The sequence below is a fragment of the Notamacropus eugenii genome, chromosome 5, assembly GCF_028372415.1.
Source record: "Notamacropus eugenii isolate mMacEug1 chromosome 5, mMacEug1.pri_v2, whole genome shotgun sequence".
NCBI classification, from domain to species: Eukaryota; Metazoa; Chordata; class Mammalia; order Diprotodontia; family Macropodidae; genus Notamacropus; species Notamacropus eugenii.
Genome location: NC_092876.1, coordinates 192,417,560 through 192,444,161, shown reverse-complemented (window position 1 = coordinate 192,444,161; position 26,602 = coordinate 192,417,560).

Sequence of the window (26,602 nt, the reverse complement as noted above, 5' to 3'; positions counted from 1 at the left end):
TACAGCATGTTTCCATGTGATATTTATGATTCCAGCAGGGCAGCTTAAAGTTCCAAGTCTAGCTATTAGCAACATAATGGAGGTTTCTAGTGACAGGTTTTGTATTTAGACTTAAGCTACTTAATATTTTATTGGCAACATGAATGAAACAATGGCATGATTATAAAATTTTGGAAGGGATAGCCAACATATGAAAATCAAACTAACAGTTGGGAAAAATAGGATGAATCTAGTCAGAAGAATATATTTATTAATACTTAATGACAGGTTGAAAAAAACCCACCAACTGTACAAGTAGATATGACAAGAGAACAGCTTATATTAGAACTACTTCAGAAAAAAAGCAAAAAACACTTTCTATTTTTACATGACAGGATTATTTTATCTATAAAATCAGAGACTTAATAAAATTAATTGATATGATAAATGAGGTACCATGAGTTTAAAAAATCCCCCCCAGATGATCTTATTACCAAAAAAAAAAAAGCAAACTCCTGGAAATCAGTAACTACCAAACCATATGCCTATTTTCTTATCTCTGTAAAATCTTTATGAGAATGCACTTCTCAAGGGTAATCTTAATGAAAGTGTGAGAATAAAACAGACAGACTTTTTAGTAAATGATTTTCTACAGCAGGCTATAATCTTCATAGTTATACAGTTGCCTGAATAGTAGAGGCAGTATAAAATCCTGCTGGGTTTACTGTTTGCTGATTATAAAAATGTATTTGGCTCAGTAGAACAAATTCAATAAATTAAAGGCTCTTCTCTAGCAAGGTGGCTCCCATGCATGTGCTAAGATCATGGAAGGTTCCTCCATGCTTTTGGAAGGCAAAGACTAGTCTTGGTAGTTTTCAGAGTTATTTTGTTGGGCTAAAAATGAGCAAAAGGAGTGATTTATTGAAGAGAAGTCCTAAGATATGAATTCTGACCCATGTGGACCAACAATTTAGGAAAATTTTTAGGAAATTTAGGGAAAATGGTTACATACAGTTTAGAAGTGGTGTAAAAATTAGCCAAGAAATATATGATGGGAAAAGGAGGTAGACCAATCCCATTATGAAAGCAAAAGTGATAACAAATGAATAATCTGAGTACTATGCTACTGCCCATGAAATGCTGAAAGATTTTGAGGAAGGTATCTAGCATATCGGGTACCCTTCCTGGAAGACGTGGATGAGAGTAGCATGAGAGGAGAAAGTATAGAGGATTCTAAGCTTCACCTTTGGAAGGAGCACCTGTATCAAGAAGACCACAGATGCCTTGAACTAACAGACCTATAGAAACACCTGAAAATCTATGATTGACAATGTGATGTGATACATTCTTGAGCAACATTAATAGCAATAATAGTTGGCATTTATACAGTGAGTTAGGGTTTCCATAGTACTTTTCAAATATTATCTCATTTATTACCCTAGTTTTATAGATGAGGAAGTTGAGGTAGATAGAGATAAAGTCACTTTCCCAGCATCAAACAATTAGTAAGTGTCTAAGGCCAGATTTGATCTTGGGTCTTCCTGCCTCCAGGTGCAGAGCATTATCCACTGCACCATTTAGCTAGATGCCTTAATAGAAGAATAATGTTTAAACAAGCAGATAGTAATCCTGCTCTAATTTGCACATCTCAAATGTGGTATTTACTTCCACGTACTATACCATGGGGAGGACATTGGCAGGATGGAGTATGTGCAGAAGAGGCTAAGCGTGATGGTTAGGGGACTCAAAACCATAACAAATTATCGTTGTTTGAAGGAATGAGTCATCAACTTAGAGAAGAATTAGTGTATATATAACACTCTTCAAATATTTGGAGCCATCGTGGGGAAGAATTGGGCTGTCTTTTGTTAAAGAGTACCGAATTTGAGTTCACGTGCAGAAGTTTTAAGGTTTCTTAAAGTTTTAAAAAGTTTTAAGATCTCAGTTCGATGTAAGGAAAAACTAGCAATTAGGTATTTCTGAATATGGAATGGGTTACCTGGGTAGATAATGAGTTCTCCATTACTGGAGGTTTTTGAATGGATGACCACTTGTCCAGTATGTTACGGAGGCAAACAATACTTTAGGTGTCAGGATAGTTCATTTCTAGGGTCTCTTTTAACTCTAAAATTCTCTGAATCTAATTAAATGTGTCATTGTATCCTTCTCTAGGACAGCTAGGTGGTATGATGAAGAGTTCCAGGAAGACCTTGCCTCAGGCACTAGCTGTGTGACCCTGGGCAAGTCACTTAATCCTATTTGCCTTAGTTCCTCATATGTAAAATGGGCTGGAGAAGCAAATGGCAAATCACTCCAGTATCTTTGCCAAGAAAGCCACAGATGGAATCATGAAGAGTCAGACACAACCGAAATGACTGAACAACAAAAATCCTCCTCTATATTTACTGTGTATGTATATCATTCACAGCTCTTTGATAGTGCTAGGTACCAGCAAATATCTGTAGGCAACAAGTCGGAGGGAACACAGTCAAGGCTATCCCTGAAACAGGTCCCAAATTCTCCCCACCCCGGGTTACTTCTCTATTCTTTTGCCTAACTATGTGCCAATATATAGGTCCCATGGCTCTGTTGTCTCCTTCTAGCCTTGATTCTTCTATCTCCCACCATCTACCTTCTGTAGAACCCTTCTGGTGAATTTTTAGGTTCTCCTCTGCTCTTCTGAGCCATGGGAGTAGCTTGAATCCACACCTCTTCTGCTCCCTTGATTCCCTCTCCAGGAGGTGATTCATTCATCAAATACCTACTATGTACCAGGCACTGTGCTAAGTACCAGGGATACAGAGGGGAAATGAATCAGTCACAGGATCATAAGATCCTGGATTTAGACCTGGAAAGGACCCTAGAGATCATCAGGTCTAACACTTATTTTATAGAGAGGAAAAATAGTTTATATTTTATTGAAAGAATACAACATGCCCATGTACCTATTAGAAAATACAAACTATCTGCAGAATAAATACAAAGCTATTTCAAGCACTAACAACTGAGGGATCAGGAAATGACTTGTGTAGGAGATGGCTCTTGAAGGATGTAGGGATTCTAAGAGGCAGAGGTTAGGAGGGAATGCATTCCAGGCATGAAGGATAATCTGTACAAAAGTACAGCAACAGGAAATAGAATGACATGCATGAGGAGCAACAAGTAGGGCAAATTGGCTGGAATATAAACTGCTGGAGGGAGAATCATGTATAGTAAGTCAAACTGTCAAGAGATTTAAATGACAAAAAGAGGATCCTTAGGCAATAGGGAGCCATTAGAGTTTCTTGACTAGGTGAGTGATGTGGTCAGATCTGAGCATGGCCAGAACTACTATAGAACTGGGGGAGGGGATGAGAAGGGATATAATAGAAGTAAAATGATGGTGGTGACAGCAGCAAGAACATATAACCTGAGATAGGTGGTACAGAGGAGACAGTGCTGGACCTGAAGTCATGAAGATCTGAATTCAAATGCAGCCTGGATCTTACCAGCTATGTAACTCTGGGTAAGTCATTTAACTTCTTTGTGCCTCAGTTTCTTCATCTGTAAAGTGGGGATAATAATAGCACCTACCTCCCAGGGTTGTTGTGGAGATAAATGAGGCAACATATGGACAGGTTTGTAAACCTCACAGTATATAAATATATATGATGTAGTATGTAAATATATGTGTAAATGCTACCATATTACCAATGATTACTAATAATTAAATATTACTAATAATATTATTAATAATAGTAATAAAATGGTTTCTAAAGATTACACCACAGCAATTATGCATCTGATCTATTTAGACAAATAGACTGAAATGTATGGATTTTTGCCTCCTCTATATGATTCTTAAAAAAAAAAACCCCATAAGCTCCTGAAGTCATTATCAAATATAACTGCCTTCAAAGCTGCTAGGTAAGATGACTGATTAATGAAATCAGGACCTGGAATCTGGCTATAAGCATTGGCAATAGTATCCTGAGACTTGGCATAGTTTCAGTATAATCAGGCACATCTGTAAGCCTCTTTGAGACTACATTGGTTGGATGATTTTTTTCCCAACAACCTGAACTTACCCGAGTCCTGCTTGAAAACATAAAAACACCTTGGATGCCTCTTTCATATCCTGCTTTCTGAACACTTTTTGATTTTATGGAAAATGCAATGGAAAACATACACATGGTCTGCTTCTGTTAAAGCTTCTTGAAGAATAAGACCCAAGTACTGTATTTTAAAATGCCAACAAAATTTAAGAACATTTCAGGAGAGATCTATTTCAAAACTGCAATAAAAAGATACAGAGCAATGAATTCTGCTTTATATTTTTATAACTCCTACTTTGTTCAGGAAATAAATATTTCTTAGTGGATTATGCACCCTAGTATCCATTTATATTCCACTTATGTTCAAGTGAATTCTTAAAAGTCATCCATCAAGATTTCAGAGAATGATTCCAACATGTGATTTATCAATTTCAGAAGCTAGGCACTAAATATGTTCACAGGCAAGGGGGAAAAAGTCTGTTCAGTCTTAGTGCCTTTTAAACATGGGGTCCCAAGGTAATTGTAATGGCTCTACAGTAATAAGCTTCAAAGTGCTTTTTCCTTGCAGGAGAGCCAAATGGTTTTCAGCCTTCAGGAACAGAAAACACAAACTTCAAAGTGACTAGTCATTTTCAAGGGCTGAATGTAAGTCAGCTGCTGACACCAGTGTGCTGAAGCAGAGATAAAGTGAAGATTTTTCTAGGTGGAACTGTCAGTCTGGCACATTTCTTATCCACTCAAACTTCTTACATGAAAACACTTGTAGCCTTTCAAGAACACTTAACGCTTATGGACTGCTTCCTTTCATTATGCATATGGGGAAAATAGATTTGATATTTATCAAAGGTTCCTAGTGTTGTTGTTTTTTAAACATTTTATTTAAAGTTTTGAGTTCCAATTTCCATCCCTCTCTGCCTCCCTCCCTTCTCCCTCCCTGAGACAGTAAGCAATCAGATACAGGTTATACATGCACAATTATGTAAAACATTTCCGTATTAGTCATTTTGTATAAGAAGACTGGAAGAAAAGAGAAAAGAAAGAGAAAAATAGCATGCTTCAGTCTAGTCAATCAATATCAGTTCTTTCTCTGGAGGCAGATAGTATGCTTCATTTTTAGTTCTTTGAGATTGCCTTGGATCACTGTATTGCTGAGAAGAGTTAAGCTATTTACAATTCTTCATCAAACGATGTTGCTGTTACTGTGTATGAGATTCTTCTGGTTCTGTTCACTTCACTATGCATCAGTTCATGTAATTCTTTCCAGGTTTTTCTGATATCATCCTGCTTGTCATTTCTTATAGCACAATAATATTCCATCACTGTCATAGTAAAGTTTCATAACGGTTTTAAATAGCTATGTCTTGTAGGTGTTAGAAACACTCCTAAGAGGGGACCAGATTGGATGGTACCATTGTACTTCTAGAGATTGCCTTGGGTCTCAAAACTCTCAGTTCAGAGGCTTCATCACAAGGGACTCAAAGTCAAGAAGTCAAGCCTAAGATGCAGATTGCTCAGGTTATCACCTGGAAGGTTCAAGGGAAAATCTGAAAGGCCTGATCTTAGCATTGTATATAAATCATGGTGTGTATACCTAGAGCATTGTTCTCAGTTCTAGTCAACAGTTTTCTCTCTATATATCTATAAACATATACATAATATACACACATAATATATTACATATATAATACACATATTTATATTATGTATATATATATAAAATACGTATTATATATACATAATCCCCCTTTCCACTTTTACTCTCTTTCTCTCTCTATAGCTATATATATATAAAATACATAGACACATATTTATATGTGTCTATATGTAGATATACATATATATTTCTCTCTCTATATATATGTATATCTACACACACACACATACAGAGAAACTAAAAATGACCAAGGGGACTCTCTTTAAGGACAGATTAAGCACAATAGAATGCTTCAGTTTGAAAAGATAAAGGCTAGAAATAAAATCAGAATTCATAACATCATTACCATGTATGTAGAGTAGAGACTTGTTTACCAGTTTCAGTAACTGACTCACAAAAAGTTAAAGCATAGAAGCAGCTCAGTTCAATTTCTGCTTCCTCTCATGTTACAGATAAAGTAACTGAGGCCCAGAGGAGTAAAGTGAAATGCCTAAGGTCCTACAGCAAATCAGCGGTGAAACTAGGGCTAGAATTCTGGTCTCAACTCTGGATTCCACTCATGTGTGTACTGGAGCCAGCTCAAACTCAGTCTCAAGAGCTGATTATTAAATTTTCAGTCTGAGTATTTACACCTTAGAAATTGGTAATTAACACAAATCCAGACTTGATTTATTGTTTTGCTGATTGTCAAAGGCTTAAGAAAGTAATGGAGAAAATGTTAATGATGAAGATTAAACTTAGAAGTGTGCATACATTTCCCCCCCCCAATAATTTTTAAACATATATTAGCATATTACTACTGTACTTTCAACTCTACCCCAGTTCTAGAAGTATAAGGCTGTGTCACCCTTCCCCTATCACACCCCCATTTTAAAACTCAAAGAAGCCAGTATCAGGATAAAAATATGCATAGCTATGTTTAGATGATCTTCACGGTTTCACTAAATTTTAAATTCTATGATCCTATGAATATATGAAACTGACTACTTGAAGAGATTGTACAGGATAAAAAGACTCCAGGTACAGCATTCTTTTTGATAATTTCCCCAGGAGTTGAATTTAGCCCCACAAGGCTATTTTTTGTTTTGTTTTGTTTTTGAAATAAGAAAAATACCTGCCCATCTCCAGTCCCACAGCACACTTCCTTTTGGTAGCTTAGCAATTACATTTGACTTTTTTTTTCCAGTAGTTCATCCAGGCTTGAACTCAGTGAGGAAAGCTAAGTACTCTGTTACCATCACCTGTTACCATCTGATATCATCTTTGACTATCTCAGGCTCCTCCTTAGTTATTTTTATTCTGTACTCTTCTATCCTATGATCATTCTCCTTGGCACAGAAAACAGAAGCAAAATGGGAATTGAGTAGTTCATCCTTCTTTTCATTATCATCATTTAGTCAACCTTTTAACAGTTGTTCTTTTCCTTCTTGGATCCACAACATAGAATTTTTTAAAAAGATTTTTGTATTCTTAACATTCATTATCTGTCTTAGACCTTTCTCTTATTTTTTTTCATCCACATGTATGATTTATTTTGCATAGGGAACTTCCAGTGTGGAAACTGTCTTTAGAGATTCAGATATGATAACTGTTCTGCATTTTATGGTCTTCAAGAATTGCCTGGTCCCCTGAGAGATTGTGACTTTCCCAGGGTCACAAAGCCAGTATGTATCAAAGACAAAATTTGAATCTTGGTCTTCCTCACTCTCAAGACTACTCTCTAGATAATCTCTAGCCATTTTTTTGCCTCATTTCTTACCTACCCTTAATCACTGAGCGGGCATTGCCATAGACAAACTGAGACCTGGGAAAGACCTTAGCTTAAAAAAACCAAGGTCTCCCACTGTATTTAGGGGCCATCTCCAGTTGTCCTGATCTATATCTTGCTACTGGACCCAGATGGCTCTGGATGAGAGTGAGGCTGCTGAATTTGCACAGCCCGGCCTCACTTAAATCCAGTTCACTTACAATCATGACCTCACCTTCCTGATGTCATTGGTCCTCTTCTAGAATGAAGGAAAAAAGTAACAAGAAAAAAATATGATTAGCCAAAAGAAGGACTAAAGCAAATTAATAGATGTCAACACCTTAATGGATCTGGAAAAGGGAAAGTAGAAAAGAGAGGTCACTGAAATTGTGTTCCTATGGATAAAAGCAAATAAATGATTAATTTCAATTGTAACTAAGGGGTAAATTGTTCTAGTTTAGTCTTGGACTGTTAGTAGTAGATGGATTGTGCTGGATGACTGAGACAGGCTGAGAACCTGGAACTCATCTATATTCCTAAGTGGAGCTGCCTCTCAAGAGCTCTAGCTTTTTCAGTTTCTATAAATAGAGCATGGAAATATTAGTGGGAGGAACAAAGGTTTCTTGGTTTTGTGTTACTTGGGAAATTGACAGACTGGGGGAGACTAAGACTTATCCTTTGACCCTTATTTTAAAACAATATACAAAAAAACCCCCATTTTTCAATGATTGTTTTCACATCATAGTCTTTTCCATGTGCATGAAAGCTATATAGATTGAACCATCTCTTGGAACAAAGGAAAACAAAAAATGTATATGGCACATGTTTAATAATCTGTGCAGCATCCTGCCCTAGTAGACCTCTGCCTCTCTGCATGAGGAGGTAGGTAGGTTTCATTAGCTCCCCTCCTGGACTATCATTGTTCTCCAAATTCCTTTCAGTGATCTTTTCATTACATTATTATAGTTACTGAAAGTCCCTTGGACAGCATGGAGATCAAATCAGTCAATACTTAAAGAAATTAATTTAGCCTATTCCCTGTAGAAGGTCAAATACTGAAGCTGAAAGTTAAAAACTTTGGTTACATAACGAGAATTTGGATCTCATTGAAAAATACTCTGATGTTGAGAAAGATTGGAGGCAAGAGGAAAAGGAGAGAGCAGAGATGGATAGATAGTGTCATAGAAGCAATGAACATGAGCTTGGAAAGATTCTGAGACATAGTGCAGAACAGAAGGGCATATGGAGTCACATAGAGTTGGACACAACTGAACAACTGAACAAGTCAGTGTATGTTGTTCTCTTGATTCTGCTTATCTGACTCTGCATCAGCTCATATAAATTTTCCCATGTTTCTCTGAATTCCTCATATTCCTCATTTCTTAAAATTTCCACTTAATAGTAATCTGTTACATTTATTTACCAGTCTGTGCTATTTGGTAAAAAAAAAAAAAAAAGGTCCTTCTTTGAAAAAAATTATTGTTAACGTTTCTTTTTTCTTATCTTAATTTCCTGGTGTCTCCCTTTCCCCACAAAGAACCCTCCCCTGAAACAAAAATATCAGTCCAACAAAACTCACTGAGACTGGTCTGAAAGAGTATTCACCCTTTTCTCACAGGTAGTAGCCTACCTTTCTACCAAATCAAAGGAAATGTGCTTCATTATCTGTCCTCTAGGACCAAGGCTAGTCAGAGTATTTAACAAAAGGGCTTTGCTTAAGGAACATACAGGTAAAGGTCCAACAGGGCAAGACTCTTCAATTTTTTTACTCTCTCCTCACATCCCATTTATTATCAAACCTTATTCTTTCTTCATAGTGTATCTTAGATCTCCCCCTCATTCTCTATTGTTCCTGGGACTGCCTTATTCCAAGTCTTCATCATTTACAGACCTACATTAGTGCAGCAGACATCCTTATATGGCTCCTTGTTTTCAGCCCCTCCCTATTCCAGTCCTTCCTATAAAGAGATGTTAAGATAATGTTACTTGAAACCCATTTTCATCATGTCATTCTGTACCCATAGACCTACAGTAGTTCCCCAATCTTCTCAAATCCAAGTTCCTTTGTCTACTATGCAAATCTCATTAATAAACCAGTCCCTGATGTTCTATCCCTCTATAAAGATTTGCAAAGGCCTCTGGAAGCAGAGTCAGGGCTAAGGGTGGGCAAGTTAGACAGTTGCCTAGGGTATAACACAGAAAAGGGACTTTAAAAAAGTTTTTGATATATTTTGTTTTTACATGACTTTTATTTACAAATGTCCCTCCTCCCCATCACTTATGCATTGTTATTCTTTCTTATTTTGTAGGAAAGAAAAGATCTAAATAGAAAAAAGAGAAAATAAGCTATACAGCGTATTTCCACATCCTTGCCTGCAGCCTTTGACAGTGTTGATCACCTTTTGTTTGGTACTCTCTTCTCCCAAGTTTTCATGACAGTTCTCTCTCTGCTGATTCCCTTCCTACCTGTCTAACTTCTTTTCTGTCTTCTTTACTGGGTCTTCCTCCATGCCATCCCTGCTAACTCTGGGAATCTGACAAGCCTCTGTTCTAACCCTCTTCTCTTCTCTCTCCATACTCTTACAGTTGGCGATTTCATTTGCTCCCATGATTCCAATTATTCTTTCTATGCAGATGACTCTCAGACCTATTTGTTCAGTCCTAACCTTTCTGCTGATCTATTAGTCTCACATCTCTAATTGCCTACCAGACATCATGAACTGGGTGTTCAATAGATGTCTCAAATCTAACATGCCCAGAACTGAACTCATTATCTTTTCCCCTCAAACCCTCCTGTCTTCCTAACTTTCCTGTTACTGTCAAGGGTACTACTATCATTCCAGTAACTTAGGCTTGAGGACTGCCTTCATCTATGTCTAGCCACTGGACTCAGTTGGCTCCAGAAGAGAAGATGAAACTGGTGATTTTGCACAGCCCTGCCTTACTTAAATCCAATTCATTTGCATATCATAGCATCACTTCCTCAATGGCATGGTCCTCTTCAAGAACGAAGGACAACGCAGGCTATATGTCATCCTTAAGTCTTCTTTCTCACCACCCTCCCATTCAATTTGTTGTCAAGGCCTTCATACCATTTTTATCTTCAAAACGGTTCTCACAAATGTTCCCTTCTCTCCTTTGATACTGCCACTAGCCTCTTGTAGGCCCTCTTCACCTCATGCCTGGACAGCTGCAGTAGCCTACTGGTTGGTCTACAAGCCACAAATTTTTCCCCATTCCAATCCAGCCTCCACTCAGCTGTCAAACTGATTTTTCTACAGGACAGAACTGACCATATCACCCTCTAATTAATAAGTTCCAGTGGCTCCCAATTATCCCTGGGATAAAATATAAAATCCAGTGGTATTTAATTCTTCAAAACCTAACACCTTCCTCCTTCTTCAGTCTTCTTACATCTGGATCCCCTCCATGTACTCTGTGATTCAGTGATACTGGCCTCTTTGCTGTTCCTTGCACATATCACTCCATCTCCTGACTCTGGACATTTTTATTGGCTGTCCATCAAGGCCTGGAACCCTCTCCCTTCCTGTCTCTGTCTCCTCGCCACTCTGACAGTTTCACCTAAAGTCCCCCTTCTATAAGAAGACTTTCCCAGTACTCCTTACCTTAGTACCTTCCCTCTAATACTACCACCAATTTATCCTGCATATGACTTGTGCATAGTTGTTGTCTCCCCCATTAGGCTGAAAGCAGGGACAGCTTTTTGCCTTTCTGCATATCCCAAGGACTTAGGCACAGTGCTTGGCACATAGTCGGTTGCTTAATAAATGCTGACTAACTCCTACCTCAATAATTACCAGGAGCTCAGACTTTTAGTACTTCTCAATTAAGACAATCCATCAGAGGTATCAATTAGATGTGAACAAGATCTAGTCATTTCTACTCAATCAAAAGCATTAGACTGAGATATAAACAATCTAATTAATCAAGTGGAGGAGTACAGAGAACTTTGGACCATTGGATAAAATGTAGTGACATTACATTGACCAGTGCATCAGAAGTTCTCAATTTGTGCTTTACCCACTTTTGGTGACTTACATGTTTTCTCTTGCCAAAGGATATGCATGACCAAAGGTCATTGGTCCCTTGGTTCCCATGATGGGGCTGATGGGGGAAAGGAGCTGTGGCAAAAAGGATTGGCCACTAAGCCTGGGGAAACTACAATTTTTCCCTTTTTCTCTTCTTTCTCTTCTTTTTTCTATGTATTAGATTATAAGTTCCTTGGGTTCAGGGACTGTCTTTTGCTTCTTTTTGTATCCCCAGCACTTAGCAGAGTGCCTGACGTACAGTAAGTACTTAGTAAGTGTTTATTGACTGACTGATGGTATGACTTGGAATGCTGATAGCTGTCCCTTGGATACTTTAATGGGAGAGAGGCCTCCCATCACCAGAGGCCAGTCCTCACCAGAAGTGATAGTGGTGACTGCATACATACAGTAGAGAATGTATGTGTTAGACTGGGTGAGCCAGAAAATGGCTCTCCAGTCAATCATTGCCTTTTCTGTTTTGTCTCTTTCCTGAGCGTAAGATATCAAACCACAATCCTGAGCTGGATGCTCCTAGTGTGGCTTCTACCTTATGAATTCCAGAGGTCCAAAGTCTTTGAGAGATTCAGGTGCTGCTTTCCCAAAGGAAGACTGTGTTTCTCAGAGGAGAAGATGACTTCTGCCCGGCAGAATGGTGACCAGAATATATGGACCTTGAGTTAGTACCTCAGAGAGCGTGACTCTGGGCAAAAGGGAAAGGTCTGGTCAGCACTACCACAAAGTATTTCATGTTTTAAATATCATCCTCTGAGGAAAGGATATTAGGAGTGATGGGATACTATTACATGTTATAAATATTTGTCAGTGTGCATTTATTAGTCTTTTGTGTTTTGTGTTGTGAAAGAAGTAAATAACTGTCCTATACCAGATACCTACTTCTCAGTAATTGAATGACTTTCTATTCCTGGTTCCTCCCTATTGCGGAGACTCTAGACATGAACCAAATTTGAATTTTATTTAAGAGATCTTCCCTGGGATCCTGGGCTGAAGGAATAATGACCCAGACAGTATGGGAAAAAAATCATTATCCCATCTACCTAGAGATCAGGCTTCCCTAGGACTACATGAACCCAGAGCTAGAGCCCCTTTGTAGGAGAGGGGATTCTCTGGGCTGCAGTTCTTTACACCAAGACTGGTGTTAAAAAGATGAATTTTGTGTTAGGGAGTAGCATGGTATTATTAAAAGAAATGAATAGTTTCTTAGATATAATCCAATATAATTTCTTCTTCCTTTTCTACTCTGGGCCCAGCTTATTGTTCTTGTATAATACTTGCCCTAAAACTGCATGTTTTAGTCTGGACCACAAAGCATTTTTTTATTCATTCGTATTCCTCTGTATGGGTTGTTAAGAGGATGCCAGTCTCTCTTGAGTGGTCACATATCTCACCGAGGAGATTCTATAACATTCTGAGGCATGATGTATTTGGGCTGATGTCCTCCACAAACAGGAGCACTTCTCCAACAACAAGGAATTCTTCCTTAATGTGGATTCTGCGCAGGAAATTTTCATGACAGAGGGGAACACCTTTGATAAGCATAGGTCTTCTTGTTTTTAATGCCTCTCTTGATAATAATCAGGGTTGTTGAACGGAGTTACCCCTGTGGTGGAATCTGTCATGGAATTTTGTAGATCTTAGCTCATGCATGACAGATATGGTGCTAGACCTGAGCCTTTAAGGCTCATATTACCCTCCCAATGCTTTTAGAGTAACCAGTAATGGTAGCATCATGTATTCCTTACACCTTCAAGTCAATTTCATTGTTTGTGAAAGTTTAACGGTTCCCTTTTCATATTTGAATTAAGGATACCCTCCATATGTGTGTAAGTCATTCTCAACAAGATTTTTATAAAGATGGGAAAGTAGGAGTTAGTAGTTATTAGTAGCCTTTTAACCGTAATATCATCTGTTAGTTTCTCTACAGATTGCTAGTTATGGATCAGTTACAGAGTTATTTTATTTTTCTTACTTATTTATTTTCAGTGTTCCACAATCACTACCACACAACCTAGATTTTTTTCTTTCCTTCCCTCCCTCCTCCCTCCTCAAGATGGCATACAATTTTATATAGGTTCTACACATACATTCCCATTAAATACATTTTCACCATAGTCATGTTGTGTAGAAGAATTAAAATGAATGGGAGAAATCATATAACAAACCAAAATGTAATACAAAAGAAACTGACTACAGAGTTATTTTAGAAGAAGGAAATATGAACATCTGAGAAGATCTCATGTAGGAGATGGAACTTGAGCTGAACTTTGAAGGGAACTTCTTTTTCTAAGAATGGAGAGGGAACATGGAGGCAGGAAGGTAAGATGACTGAAAAAAGGAAGGTTCTCAGTCTCTTGCAGGTTAACAAGCCATTTTGCTTTGCTTGGGTCCTAATAGTTCCTGTTATTATTGACAAGTGGAAAAGAAGATGAATTTATAGTGTAGGTCAAAACAGGTAGTTTGTCAAGTTGTATATGGAAATGTGGAGGGGAAATGTTTGTGGTGCATGAACAAGGCATAACACAGCTTTTGAAAACTAGTGACCTAGGAGTTCGAGAATGCTGAAAGTGGTAAGAGAGCTAGGCTTTGAAAGGAGCTAAGGATTCTGAGGGATGCTCGTAAGAAAGGAGTACATTATAGGCATAGGATAATATTTGTTCAAAGGCAGGAGAGAGAATGCTGGGTTCAAAGAATAGTAATTAGTACAGTTTGGCTAGAATATAGCTATCATGATAAGGAAGTAACGTGAAAATAAGTCTGTATAGGTAGGCCGGAGACAGATGGGACTACTAAATAGTTTGCCATTTATCCTAGAGACGAGAGAGTCTTTGGAAGTTGATAAGCAAGAGAGTGACATGGTCAAACTTGTGCTTGGGGAAGATTCTTTTGGTGACTGCGTGCAGGTTGGATTGGAGAGAGCAGAAAGCCAAGATAGGAACGGGAATCCTCTCTCCAATATTACTGACAAGTGGTCACGTAGCCTTTACTTGAAGATAATTCACTGGAAGGGAATCCATGACCTACCAAACTGGCCCCTTTCCCCTTGGGACAGTTCTAATTGATATTTTTAATTTGACCCACCCTTAGTAAGGAAGATGAAAACCTGTCATGCCTTTAAATATCTGGACTGGGACTTTGGGGGGAATGCCCTTGTATGACATTGGAGCAAATTGATTACCCTTTCTAGGTCTCAGTTTCCTCATCATAAAAGTACTGGACTAAAGATAATCTCTAAGATCCCTTTTAGCTCTGAATCTATGATTCTTACCTGGGGAAACAGAAAGTAGAGAAGATACAGTCTCAAGGGTAGCACAATGAAGCTTCCAGTTTCCATTTGAACTGAGCAAGGGCTTTTTACCTATCATTTGTTTCATGAATAGTTTAGAACTTCGCTGACCTGGGCTACCAAGAGAAAATGCAGCTACTAACTTGAGCTGCTGCAAAACCTTTAGCAAGCAAGGAAGCAAAATCCCCCAGCTGGGCAGATCTGGAGCTCTCTAGGGAAGCTGTCCTTACTCAGGGAGACCAGAACTCTCGTGCTCTTCAGAATCATTGTCCTATACAGGTCCCTTTTGCAGGCTGCCCTTGGCTTGACTCCTCCCTGGTGAAGTCAATACCCTGTAATGTCCCTGAATGTTCAACTAGGAGACACACTGGTTTGCACAGAGAATATTCCCCTGTGGAACCCTGAAGGGCAAAGAGGCAGAACGACTTAGGGGCTGTTTCTCCCAGCATTCAGGGCCCTGCATGTTCTAAGATAAATATTTATTGAGTATGTACTATTTCCAGTGGCCACAGAGAGGAAAGGATTGTAAATACGTTCATGTGTACGTGGTCGTCAATTAGTCATACTTCAACTGGAAAACAATAATCACATATGCAGGCAGTATGAGGTTGGCATTAGTCTGAGATGTTTGCAGAGACATAAACAAATCTATTAAAATAAATATAGTGTACTACATCCTTAATCCAAAAGGGTTTGCTAAAATAAAAAGAAAATAAAGATAAGAATTCATGTATATAGAAAAAACTATTTTATATCTTATATATGTATTATATGTGTGTATATATATGTGTATGTATGTGTGTATGTATATATATGTATATACACATACATACACACAGCAAGAGCTAATATATATGGCAAGAGTCCCACCATCTCCTATTGAGTTCTCATGATGCACATTAACAGAGATGATCACCACATTGACGGCACAGATATTAAATTCTGGCAATGACAATACGCTCATGCCCTGGCAGATGGTTCTCTGCTGTTCCTGGAGGTAAATTCACAGCTCACCTGTCCTTCAGATGAATGAGCTTTACCCCCAGCAGAGAAAACCTGATAAAAGTCACCTAATATTTTAAAATCCATTGAATAATTTGTTAGAAAAAAAGGGATTTTAAGTCAAGGTTAATGATTGGTCTATTAGAGCATGTAGACCACTTTGATGGATTATGTCAAGGCATTCAACAGGTAATAATAATTAGAACTAATATTGGTAAAGTGCTGTAAGTATCACAAAAATATTTTTGTATGTTATATTCTAATTTGAGCCTCATAACAACCCTGTTACAAAAGTAATATATGTGACCCTCATTTTACTGATTGAGGTAAATGGGACTCAGGTTAAATGGCTTGTGTCTGTGTCACACAACTAGCAAATATCAGAGGATGAAGTGAATGAATGAAAAAGTATTCATTAAGCACTTACTATGCACCAAGCACTGTGTTAAACAAAAAAATCAAGATAGTTCCTACCCTCAAGTTGCTGATTCTCAAATTGGGAAGAAAACATATAAAAGAAAGTTCAGGTCTAAGGCAGATGGGAAGGATCAGAAGTCTCAAGGGTTCAGTGGTGGAGTGAGTGGTAAGGCTCAGGCACAGGGGCTCTTAACTTACATAGGTAGGTATGAGAATAGTGCCAGAATATTGGAAACTGAGCCAACTGTATAAAAATAAGAGCCATTACCCAATTGATAAATGGTTAAAGTATACAAACAGGCAGTGCTCAAAAGAGAAATCAAAGCTATCAATAGTCACATGAAAAAATGCTCTAAGTCACTGTTGGTTAGAAAAACGCAAATTAAAACAGCTCTGAGATTCTACCTCACACCTTTCAAATTGGTTAATATGACAAAACAGGAATATGACAAATGCTAAGTGAAGTGGATGTGGAAAAATTGGGATACTGATGCACTGTTGGTAGAGTTGTGAATTGTTTTGAAACTATGCCCAAAGGACTATAAAACTATACATATATTTTGCCCCAGCAATACCCCTCCTAGATCTATATCCAAAAGAGATCAAAGAAAAATGAAGAGGACCTATATGTACAAAATATTTATAGCAGGTCTTTTGTGGTGGCAAAGAATTAGAAACTGAGGGGATGCCCATCAATTGGATGATGAACAAGTTGTGGTATGTAATTGTGATGGAATACTGTTGTGCTGTAAGAAATGTTAAGCAGGATGGTTTCATAAAAAACCTGGGAAGACTTATATGAACTGATATTAAGTGAAATAAGCAGAACCAGAAAAATATTGTATATAGTAATAACAATATTGTAACATTGATCAACTATGAAAGATCTAGCTACTCTGTTGAATACAATAATCCAAGACAATTCCAAAGGACTGAAGCATCAAAATACTATCCACCTCCAAAGAGAGAACTACTGAACTCTGAGGACAGGTTGAAGCTTATTCTTTGTTTGCTTCTTTGTTTTTCTTGTTTGAAAATGTTTTGTGGGTTTTGTTTATCAATATGCCTAATATAGAAACATTTTGCATGATTTCACATCTATAGTGGGTATCCTATCTCCTGTCTTCTCAGTGGGTGAGGGAGAGGCTGGGGAAGGGAGGGAGAGAATTTGGAACTCAAAAAATTTTTTTTTTAAATGAATGTTTAAAATTTAAAAAGAAGCAGCAGAAGAAGGATAGTGCCAGGGAGACTACAAAGCATAGAGACAGGGAAGATGGTAAGGCCTGGTAGTCCTTGATCTCATTACAAGGAATGCAGTTGTTGACTTCCATCTCATCTCAGCCCTATGAGCAGCCTTGGCAAAGGGAGAAGGCAACGTGGGAGGGTGACTCTAGGGATGGCTTTTCTCTGGATTCTGGGACAACTCAGGGACAGATGAGACATAGGAGAAGTGGAGCAAGTCTAGAATTTTGTCTAATATTCCACACTTCCTTTAGTAGAAAGAACTCTTCAAATAACTCATTGGATCAGAAATGAGAGCTATTTTTAAGTGGATCCTCTTGTAGGGAAATGAGAAGTATAAATAAGAAAGAGAAACTTTGCAAGTCATTTTTAAACAATGACTATTGTCCTAAAGATACATATGACCTCAGGGATTTGGGGAACTGTAGTTCCATGACCTACTTACCAAGGCAGTCATGTAATGGATAGAGTGCTGGAGTTGGAGTCGGAAAGGTCTGTGTTCAAATCCCACCAGTGATACTTTACTATCTGTGATTGTGGGCATGCCATTTAACCTCTTTGTGACTCAGTTTTCCTATATGTAAAATAAGGATAGTAATATCTATAGGGCCTGCTCCATTGTTTTGAGGCTTAAAAGGAAGGAAGGATATAGGTATTTATTAAGCATTTAGTATGTACCAGACACAGGGCAGCTAGGTGGCACAGTGGATAGAGTACTGGGGTTGGAACTGGAAAGACTCATGTTCCTAAGTTCAAATTCGACCTCAGACACTAGCTGCGAGTGACGTAACTCTATTTGCCTCAGTTCCTTATCTATAAAACGGGCTGGAGAAGCAAATGGCAAACCACTCCAGTAACCTTACCAAGAAAACTCCAAAATGGGCTCACAAAGAGTTGGACACAACTGAAATGACTCCACAACAGAAATAACCATACTGTGCTAAGCACCAGGGATATAAATACAAGCAAAAAGCAAATCCCCAAGGAGCTTACATGTTTTTTAAATCAGAGAAAGACAAGAACTAAACTGGAAGGAGGATGAAAGCCATCTAGTCTCAGCCCTTCCACAAAAAGAGGCTCCAGGAAGAACTCTCAAAGAGGGATGGGCCTTTTGGAGGAATAGTCTATGATGAGGGGACCACAGGGTGATAGGCTGTTGTGCTCATCTTTTGTTTTCGAAGAAGACCATAACATCAGAGAAATGATGACCTCACTTGCATGTTAGAGGGTAGAGAAACCCCAAGTACTGAGGGAAACTCTTGGATGAGCCAGTATGGTGTCAAGGTGATACCCACAGGAGCCACTATGGATATGCATGCGTATTTCCAAGGTAAATTTGCAAAACATAAACTCTTTTCCTCAAAGACAAAACCAAGATATTTATTCAGATACCAGAAAGTCAATTCCACCATAGTAACATCGAAGTTTGTACACATTACCAATAGAGGGAGGATCGCCATCCCCAAGCCTTCTCTCCATCAGACCTTCCCACAAACAAGCTCCCTTAGGCAAAATGCCCCTCTCTCACTCAGGCTAGCTGCTCTGCTCTACTCTGCCTGTTGCCCATCTCTTAGTCCCACCACACTTTCTCTTCCTGTTGCACCCATTCAGCAAGCTCCTACCACCATCTGCTCCATGTGACTCAAGCTGTACGCTGGACCAAAGCTCAAAGCAGATCACATGGGCCTATTAAGGGGCAGGGATGATCTTCAAATTCCCTTGTAGCCAGTCACAGAAGGGGTGTGTGTTAGAAGTCAGAGGACATCAGGACCTGGACCAAGAACAGAATGAAGACAGGCCAGCCTTTACAGAAATAATACCTTCTCTTTCAATGGCTGTGTAGAAAGTAATTTGGTGGGAGAAAGGCCCAGTTCCCTAGAAAGCAGCAGAGGAGATAGAGATTGTGATGAGAGATACTTCATACAAAGCAAATAAGACAAAAAATGACAGTATGGAATTGTAATGCGTCCCAATGATTTTCATGAGTTTTATCAACATTATTCTGATCTACCCAGGAACTACCAAGGTTTACACATACCATATTATGCTAAAGGTAAGACTGATTTAAATCACTCTGAGAGCAAAGTTATCCCAGCATTGCAGGAAAAGAAATAAAAGTCTATGCAGCTCTAGGTGTGACCCTATAGGATGAACTGTATTTTATGAGATTCTATTTCTGTACTTGGGAAGCTAGGTGGCGCAGTGAATAGAGGGTCTGGAGACAGGAGGACTCAGCTTTCTGAGTTCAAATACAACCTGAGACACTTACTAGCTGTATGACCCTGAGTAAGCCACTTAGCCTCTGCTTGCCAGAGTGTTCTCAATTGTAAATGAGGGATTCTAATATCACCTACCTCCTAAGGTTGTTGTGAGTATCAAATGAAATAGTATTTGCAAAGTACTTAGCATAATACCCGACACATAGTGAGTGTTTAATAAATTCTTGTAATTTCTCTCCCTTCAAGATCAGACTGACCAACCTATGACATAGAGTTGTCTTGGCCCCTGCCCCTGGTCGACCTTTCTCTTACCTCCATCATGAGCAAAGCTAGAGAACATAGAACAGATTGCTCTGGTGAATGGGTGAAGCAGAGGAGAGAAGACCCACAGGGGTTGAATTTTAAAAAAACTGAGGAAGAGCTAATCTCTAACATGGATTTTGAAGTCTGTGAGTAAGATGGCAAGGGACATGTTTTGATTTACTCCAACACTCAAAGATTTGTGATTTTATGGATATGAAAACTTCCCCTCATTTCCATGCATGTTATTAACTCCACACATACAAACACATGGTGATAATAATGGTAATGATAATTAATAGTAGTAGTAATAAAAGCTTGCATTTGTAGAATGTTTTAAGGCATGCAAAAACACTTTACACATATTATTTCATTTAATCCCCACAACTACCCTATAAGATTGTGCTATCTTTATCCTCATTGTAAAGATGAACAAACTAAGGCTGAACAGAAGTTCACTAATTTATACTCTTATTAAGTGTCTGAAACAGGATTCAAACTAAGGGCTTCCTGGCTCAGTCCAATTCTGTTGCTCAAGTGCCAAACCTCAAATCTCTCTCCACTCCAGTCCATTCTCTACTCAGCTACCTACAGGGAACTTCCTAAAGCAAAAGTCTGACCATGTCTCTTCCCCTCCCCCATAAACTACAGTGGGTCCCTATTACTTTCAGGACTAAATAGAAGCTCATTTATTTAGCTTTTAAAGCCTTTGTAACTTGACCCCTTCTCACCTTTTCAATTTTCTCATATTTTCACATGCGCTGGACAATCCAGTGACCCTGGCTTCCTTGCTGATCCTCACAAGAGACACTCTAATTTCTGACCTGAGGCATTTGTACTGACTGTCCCACCGTACCTGCAATGCTCTCCTTCTTCAACTCTAACACCTGGCTTCTCTGGCCTCTTTCAAGTCTCAGCTAAAATCCTACCTTATGCAAGAAGCCTTCCCCAATCCCCCTTAATGATAGTGCCTTCCCTTTGTGATTACCTTCTATTTACCATGTATACATCTTGTACATACAGAGCTAAATGTATATGGTTTTCCCCATTAAATTGTGCCCCCTCCTTGGCAACATGGACTGTTTGTTTATTTAATTTTTCTTTGTATCCTCAGAGTTTGGACAGTGCCGGATATACGATATGCACTTCATAAATGCTTGTTGATGGTTGGCTGACTGGCTGACTGACAATATCCAGTATGTCACCTGGTTGGATGGTTTTTAAGAGTTGCTGTGGCTGAGAAATTACACTGTAGATAATTTGGTGATGAGCCTCTCCAAACACGTCCAAAGCTACTCCTCATGTGATGAACACATTTTTTAATACAGGGAATTCAAATATATTCAAAGAACTTCATTTTGAGATGCAGGTACCATGAACTGCACAGGAAACGTAATTCTGGAAGGACATTTATGATAAAAAGGAGTCTCTTCTATCAACTGCATGTCAGGATGAACTATTTTTTTTCTGGTATCTGAGTGCAACTGTTATAAATTCTTTGCCCCTCTTTACTTGTTGACCAAAGGTGGGAGAGCTGTCTAATTGGCTTGAGATTTAGCTTTGGGAGGAAGGGAAATAAGCATTCATATAGTGCCTACTATGTGCTAGGTACTGTGTTAAGCACTTTTTTTTTTTTTACAAATATTATCTCAATTTATTCTTATAACAATCCTAGGAGATTGGTGTTATTATTATTATCCCCATTTTATAGTAGGGGACATTGAGAAAAACAGAGTTTAAATGACTTATCCAGAGTGACACAGCTAGTGTCTGAGGCCAGATTTGAACTCAGATCATTCTGACTCCATACGGAGCATTTTATCCACTGTGTCACTAGCCATTTCATGGCACCAGAAACCCACCAGCAATTAGCTTTCTGATCACTTGAGAATGAGTTTGGGACTGTGAGTCAATAGATAACCTTGGTCTAGAAGGACCAGGGTGGTGAACTAAGTAACATGTTATCACATGGCTATTGTGGTATGAAAGATGGCATTGTTGGGGAGTGTAGAACAGGGACTGCACATAGGGGCATTCACTTCAGGGTTAAGCAATCACACATGCCATTTCAACTTGGATGGTTGGTGTTCCCTGATACCTTCACCAAGCTCATCAGCGTGGTTCCTTCTTATTCTACTCATAGAGTCTCATTCATAGACTAGAAATCATTTGCCCCAATTCCTCTTGGTGCCCATCATCCCTGTACTATGTATCCCAGGGGTCTCTTTGAGAGCAATTTCTAGTCATCTGTTGTGCCTTTTTGTGGTGTCTGACTAGACTATATTTCCCAAATATTTCTAAAAGGTAGACTTCTAGTTGACAGCCATCTTGTCCTGGGGATCAGAGCAGAAGTTCTTTGTGTCTCATCCTGAGCTTCACTCACCCATTCCACCTTCACTCCCAATATTCTTTAATACAGTCACATTGCTCTCTTTGCTGTTCCCAGAACAAGATACTCCATAGCCTAAACCAAGGCTTTTTCACTGACTGACCCTCTTGCCTCAAATTCTTTGTTTCCTAACATCCTAATGGGAAAAGACAGCAATTTCACTGGGAGTTGAAAAACACAGGAAATATAGAGGTAGAGGCTTTGCTGACACAAAAATGGTCACTGGGGTGGAGGTCTAGAAAAAGACAACTCATGGACCTTCTTCTAGACTTCCACCCTAGTGGCCATTTTTGTGTCAGCAATACCTCTGCTTTTATAGTTCCTGTGTTTTTTTTTCAGCTCCCAGTGAAATTGCTTCAGGAAGGTAGGTGGTGCAGTGGATAGAGCACCCATGCAGGAGTCAGGAGGACCTGAGTTCAAATCTCACCTCAGATGCTTGACACTCAGACGTTTGACACTCACTAGCTGTGTGACGTTGAGCAAGTCACTTAACCCTGCTTGCTTCATCCTGGGTCATCTCCAGTCATCCTGATGAATATCTGGTTACTGGATTTAGATGGCTCTAGAGGAAAAGTGAGGCTGGTAACCTGCACAGCCCTCCCTCCTTCAAAACAAAGTCAAGTGCAAGTCATGTCATCATTTTCCTGATGGCATAGTCTTCTTTGGCAACGAAGGAAGAACATACACACACACTCATTCTTTCAGGTGAGACCTCTCCTCTTTTTCCCTCTCCTCCTACCCTAGTTCTTGATTAGCCCTTTTTGTATATATTAATGTTCAATTAAGAAGTATTATATAAATGCTATCTTAGATAGGTTTTATTTCCACCCTTTAATAACTTTTATCTGTCTTTTTAATGTCAGATCTCTCTTTGAACAAAAAAGAAAAAAATTAAGTCAAACTCATCTGAAGCAATTGTTTATGATAATGTGTCATTCCATTGTCCCCCATTTCTCTTTCAAAAGAAGGGAGGTATTTTTCTGTCTCTTATCTCTGGGACCAATATTTGTCAATTCAATTGAATTCATTAAGAGTTCATTAAGCACCTAGTATGTTCCTGGAATTGTGGTAAGTCTGGTGGATATGGAGATAAAAATGAAGCAGTTCCTGCTTTCACAAATCTTACATTCTCCTGGAAACAGCATAGATAAGGGGCAAGATATATGCAAAATAAATATGAATTAACTTTTGGGAGGAAGCACTAAAAATGGGAGAGAGTAAGAACATTTCTCACATTGGTGGTAGTTTTTAAATTGATCCTTGAAGAGAATCAGGTAGGGGACAACCTGCATAAAGATACAGAAGCAAGAGATGTAGTGTCACATGCAAATAATGCAAATAGATTTTTTTTAGCTAGAATATATAGTTGGTGAGAGGAAGTTATTGGAATTAATCTGGCTTCATTAGATTTTTGGACTTGTTTTCATTGATTATTGCAGTCATTATGGATTGGGCAGCTAGGTGGCACAGTAGATAGAGTTCTAGGTGTGGAGTCAGGAGGACCAGAGTTCAAACCCAGTTCCAGACAATTATTAGCTGTCTGAACTCTATTTGTCTCAGTTTCTTCAAATGTAAAATGGGGACCCTGGAGGAGGAAATGGCAACATATTTCAGTATTTTTGCTAAGAAAACCTCATAAAAATGGAATCTGGAAGAGTTGGATATGACTTAACAACAATTAAGAAACAAAAGAAACAAAAAACCCCAAATCATTCTGAATATAATTCTCTTGGTTCTATTGTCTCATTCTGCATCATATTTCTACAAGGCTTTCCATATTTCTCTGAATTTTTCATAATCATTTTTTATAGTATAATAAGTGTCTCATTACATTTATATGAGATACTTTGTTGGGCTATTTTCCAGTGAATAGCCACCCGTTTTGTTTCCTTTTGTTTCTTTTTTTTTTTTTGCTGCCTTAAAGATAATACCTTGAATAAATGAATGAAAAGGTATTTATTGTATATGCCTGGAGCACTGAGTCTCATCTCTGCCTCCTAGTTTCCCCAGTCTCCCCCACGTCTCAGTTAAAGTCTCTCCTGCCAGAAGCCCTTCCCAGTCCTCCTTAATCCTGATGCTTTTTTTTCTGAAGTCATCTCCAATTTATCTATCAGTTTATCCTATATATATCTTGTTTTTGCGTAATTGTTTGCATGTTTTCTTCTCCATTAGACTATGAGCCCCTTGAGAATAGGCATCTTTTTTCTTTTCTTCGCATCTCTAGCACTTGGGTACAATGCCTGGAACATGGGTAGGAGCATAATAAATGTTGGTTGATGGATGACTGACTAATGGGAAAGGTAACATGTACAGGTGAGGGGAAGGTGTTTTGATCTGAATAACCACAAGGATAACAAATGGAGTCATAGAGTAACTGGTATTTTCCAGGAATGGTGGTTTTATTTGATTATCATTGCCAGAACTAGATTAGAAAGCTGAGTGGTGGGAGGGGATGGGTAGAGGTGAAGTTGGAAGTGGTGATATCATTGGAAGATGGCCAGAAGGATGCATGGTAAATCTGGGTTCCAGAGATTTGGAGAAGTGGAACCAATCAGGAGCTAATCCTAAAGTGGGCACTAGATTAAGGAAGCAGAGCATGAGCGAGCATGCTAGATCTTATCTAAGTATTTTGTTACTTATGGGAACTTTCTTTTATTTTAGTTGACTTCGGGATATACATCCAGTAATGTGTTGACTGGGTCAAAATGCATGGTTAGTTTAATTGTTCTGGTTATTTAGTTTTTTCAGCAGTATCTGACTTTTTGCCACCCCTTTCTGTGGTTTTCTTGGCAAGGACATTAGAGTGGTTTGGCCTTTGTTTCTCCAAATCATTTTACAGATGAGGAAACTGTGGTAAACAGGAGTAAGTGACTATCCCAGGGCCATACAATTAATGTCTGAGGCTTCATTTGAACTTGATTCTTCCTAATTCCAGGCCCATTCTATCCATGTCATTTAATTACCTTTTCTTATTTAATTCCAAATTGTTTTCCATAGTGGTGACTAATTCACAGCTACTCAGTCTATTAGTGTGCCAGTCTCCCCATAGTTACTCCAACATATACTGTTGCTTTTTTAAAATCATCTTTGCCAATTTAATGGGTGTGAGGTGAAACCTCAGGGTTGTTTTTCATTTTTTTACCATTATTATTACCATTATAAACATTCTTTCATATGGTTGATGATAGCTTACATTTCTGCTTTTGAGTACTTTTTGCTTATATTCTTTCACCATTTTATTTATAAATAATATTAGACTGGAATCTAAAGTTTACATTTGAATGAATAATGTAAAAAGTATTTATTGAGGGGCAAGCCAGGTGGTACAGTGGATAGAGCACTGGCCCTGGAGTCCAGAAGACCTGAGTTAAATCTGGCCTCAGACACTTGATACTTATTAGCTGTGAGAGCCTGGGCAAGTCACTTAACCCTGATTGCCTCAAAAAGAAAAAAGCATTTATTGAGCACTTACCATGTGTCAAGCACTGTGCTAAATGATGAGGATACAGATAGAAAAAGCAATCCTTGCTTTCTAGGGATAGCTCAGAGGGGTAGATAAGACATAAAAAGAGAATTCAACTATAAGGTGGGTGTAAAAGGCCAGAAGTCCTAAGGATTCAGTGGAGGGGCAGATGCCAAGGTCCAGGAATCCTTAGGCTGCATCAGCAGGTCAGAATACAAGGCCAGGAGACTTTAGCACACAATGGCACAATAGATGGTAATATGGCTGGGAGTTCTACTGCTCACCAGAAGGATTAGTGTTGGTGACTCCAAACTTACATACAGACAGTCTGAACAGTTGCCACTCTTTACTGCATGGATGCCCTTGGGCTTGGAAAAAGGGTAAAGGGAAGACAATGGGGGTAGGGAGGAAGGAGGATCCTTGAGGGTAGGTTTTCCTGCCATCTGGCTGCACTTGACTGAGAAGGGACAAACAATTTTCCAAGGAGTAATTGAAAGCTAAAAAATGCTCACGGTCACGGACAAAAGCGGAAAGGTTACCTACTTGGTCAGAAAGTCTTTCTTGTTGTTCTTACCATTATATTAAATAGTAAGACTAGATGAGTTTCTGATGATTTCTTCTCTGAAACGACTTTCTTAAACTCTTCAGAAATTTATAGGATAGAAAATAAAAGCAAGGTAATTATTTTCTTGTGAAAAAATGCATTTCAATTTTTTGTATTTTGAATGTGCCTTTTGACACCTCTCAGTTTATGTAAGTCTCGAATGTACCTGGCATAACTCCTGGATTCTCTAGCCCCATGGTGA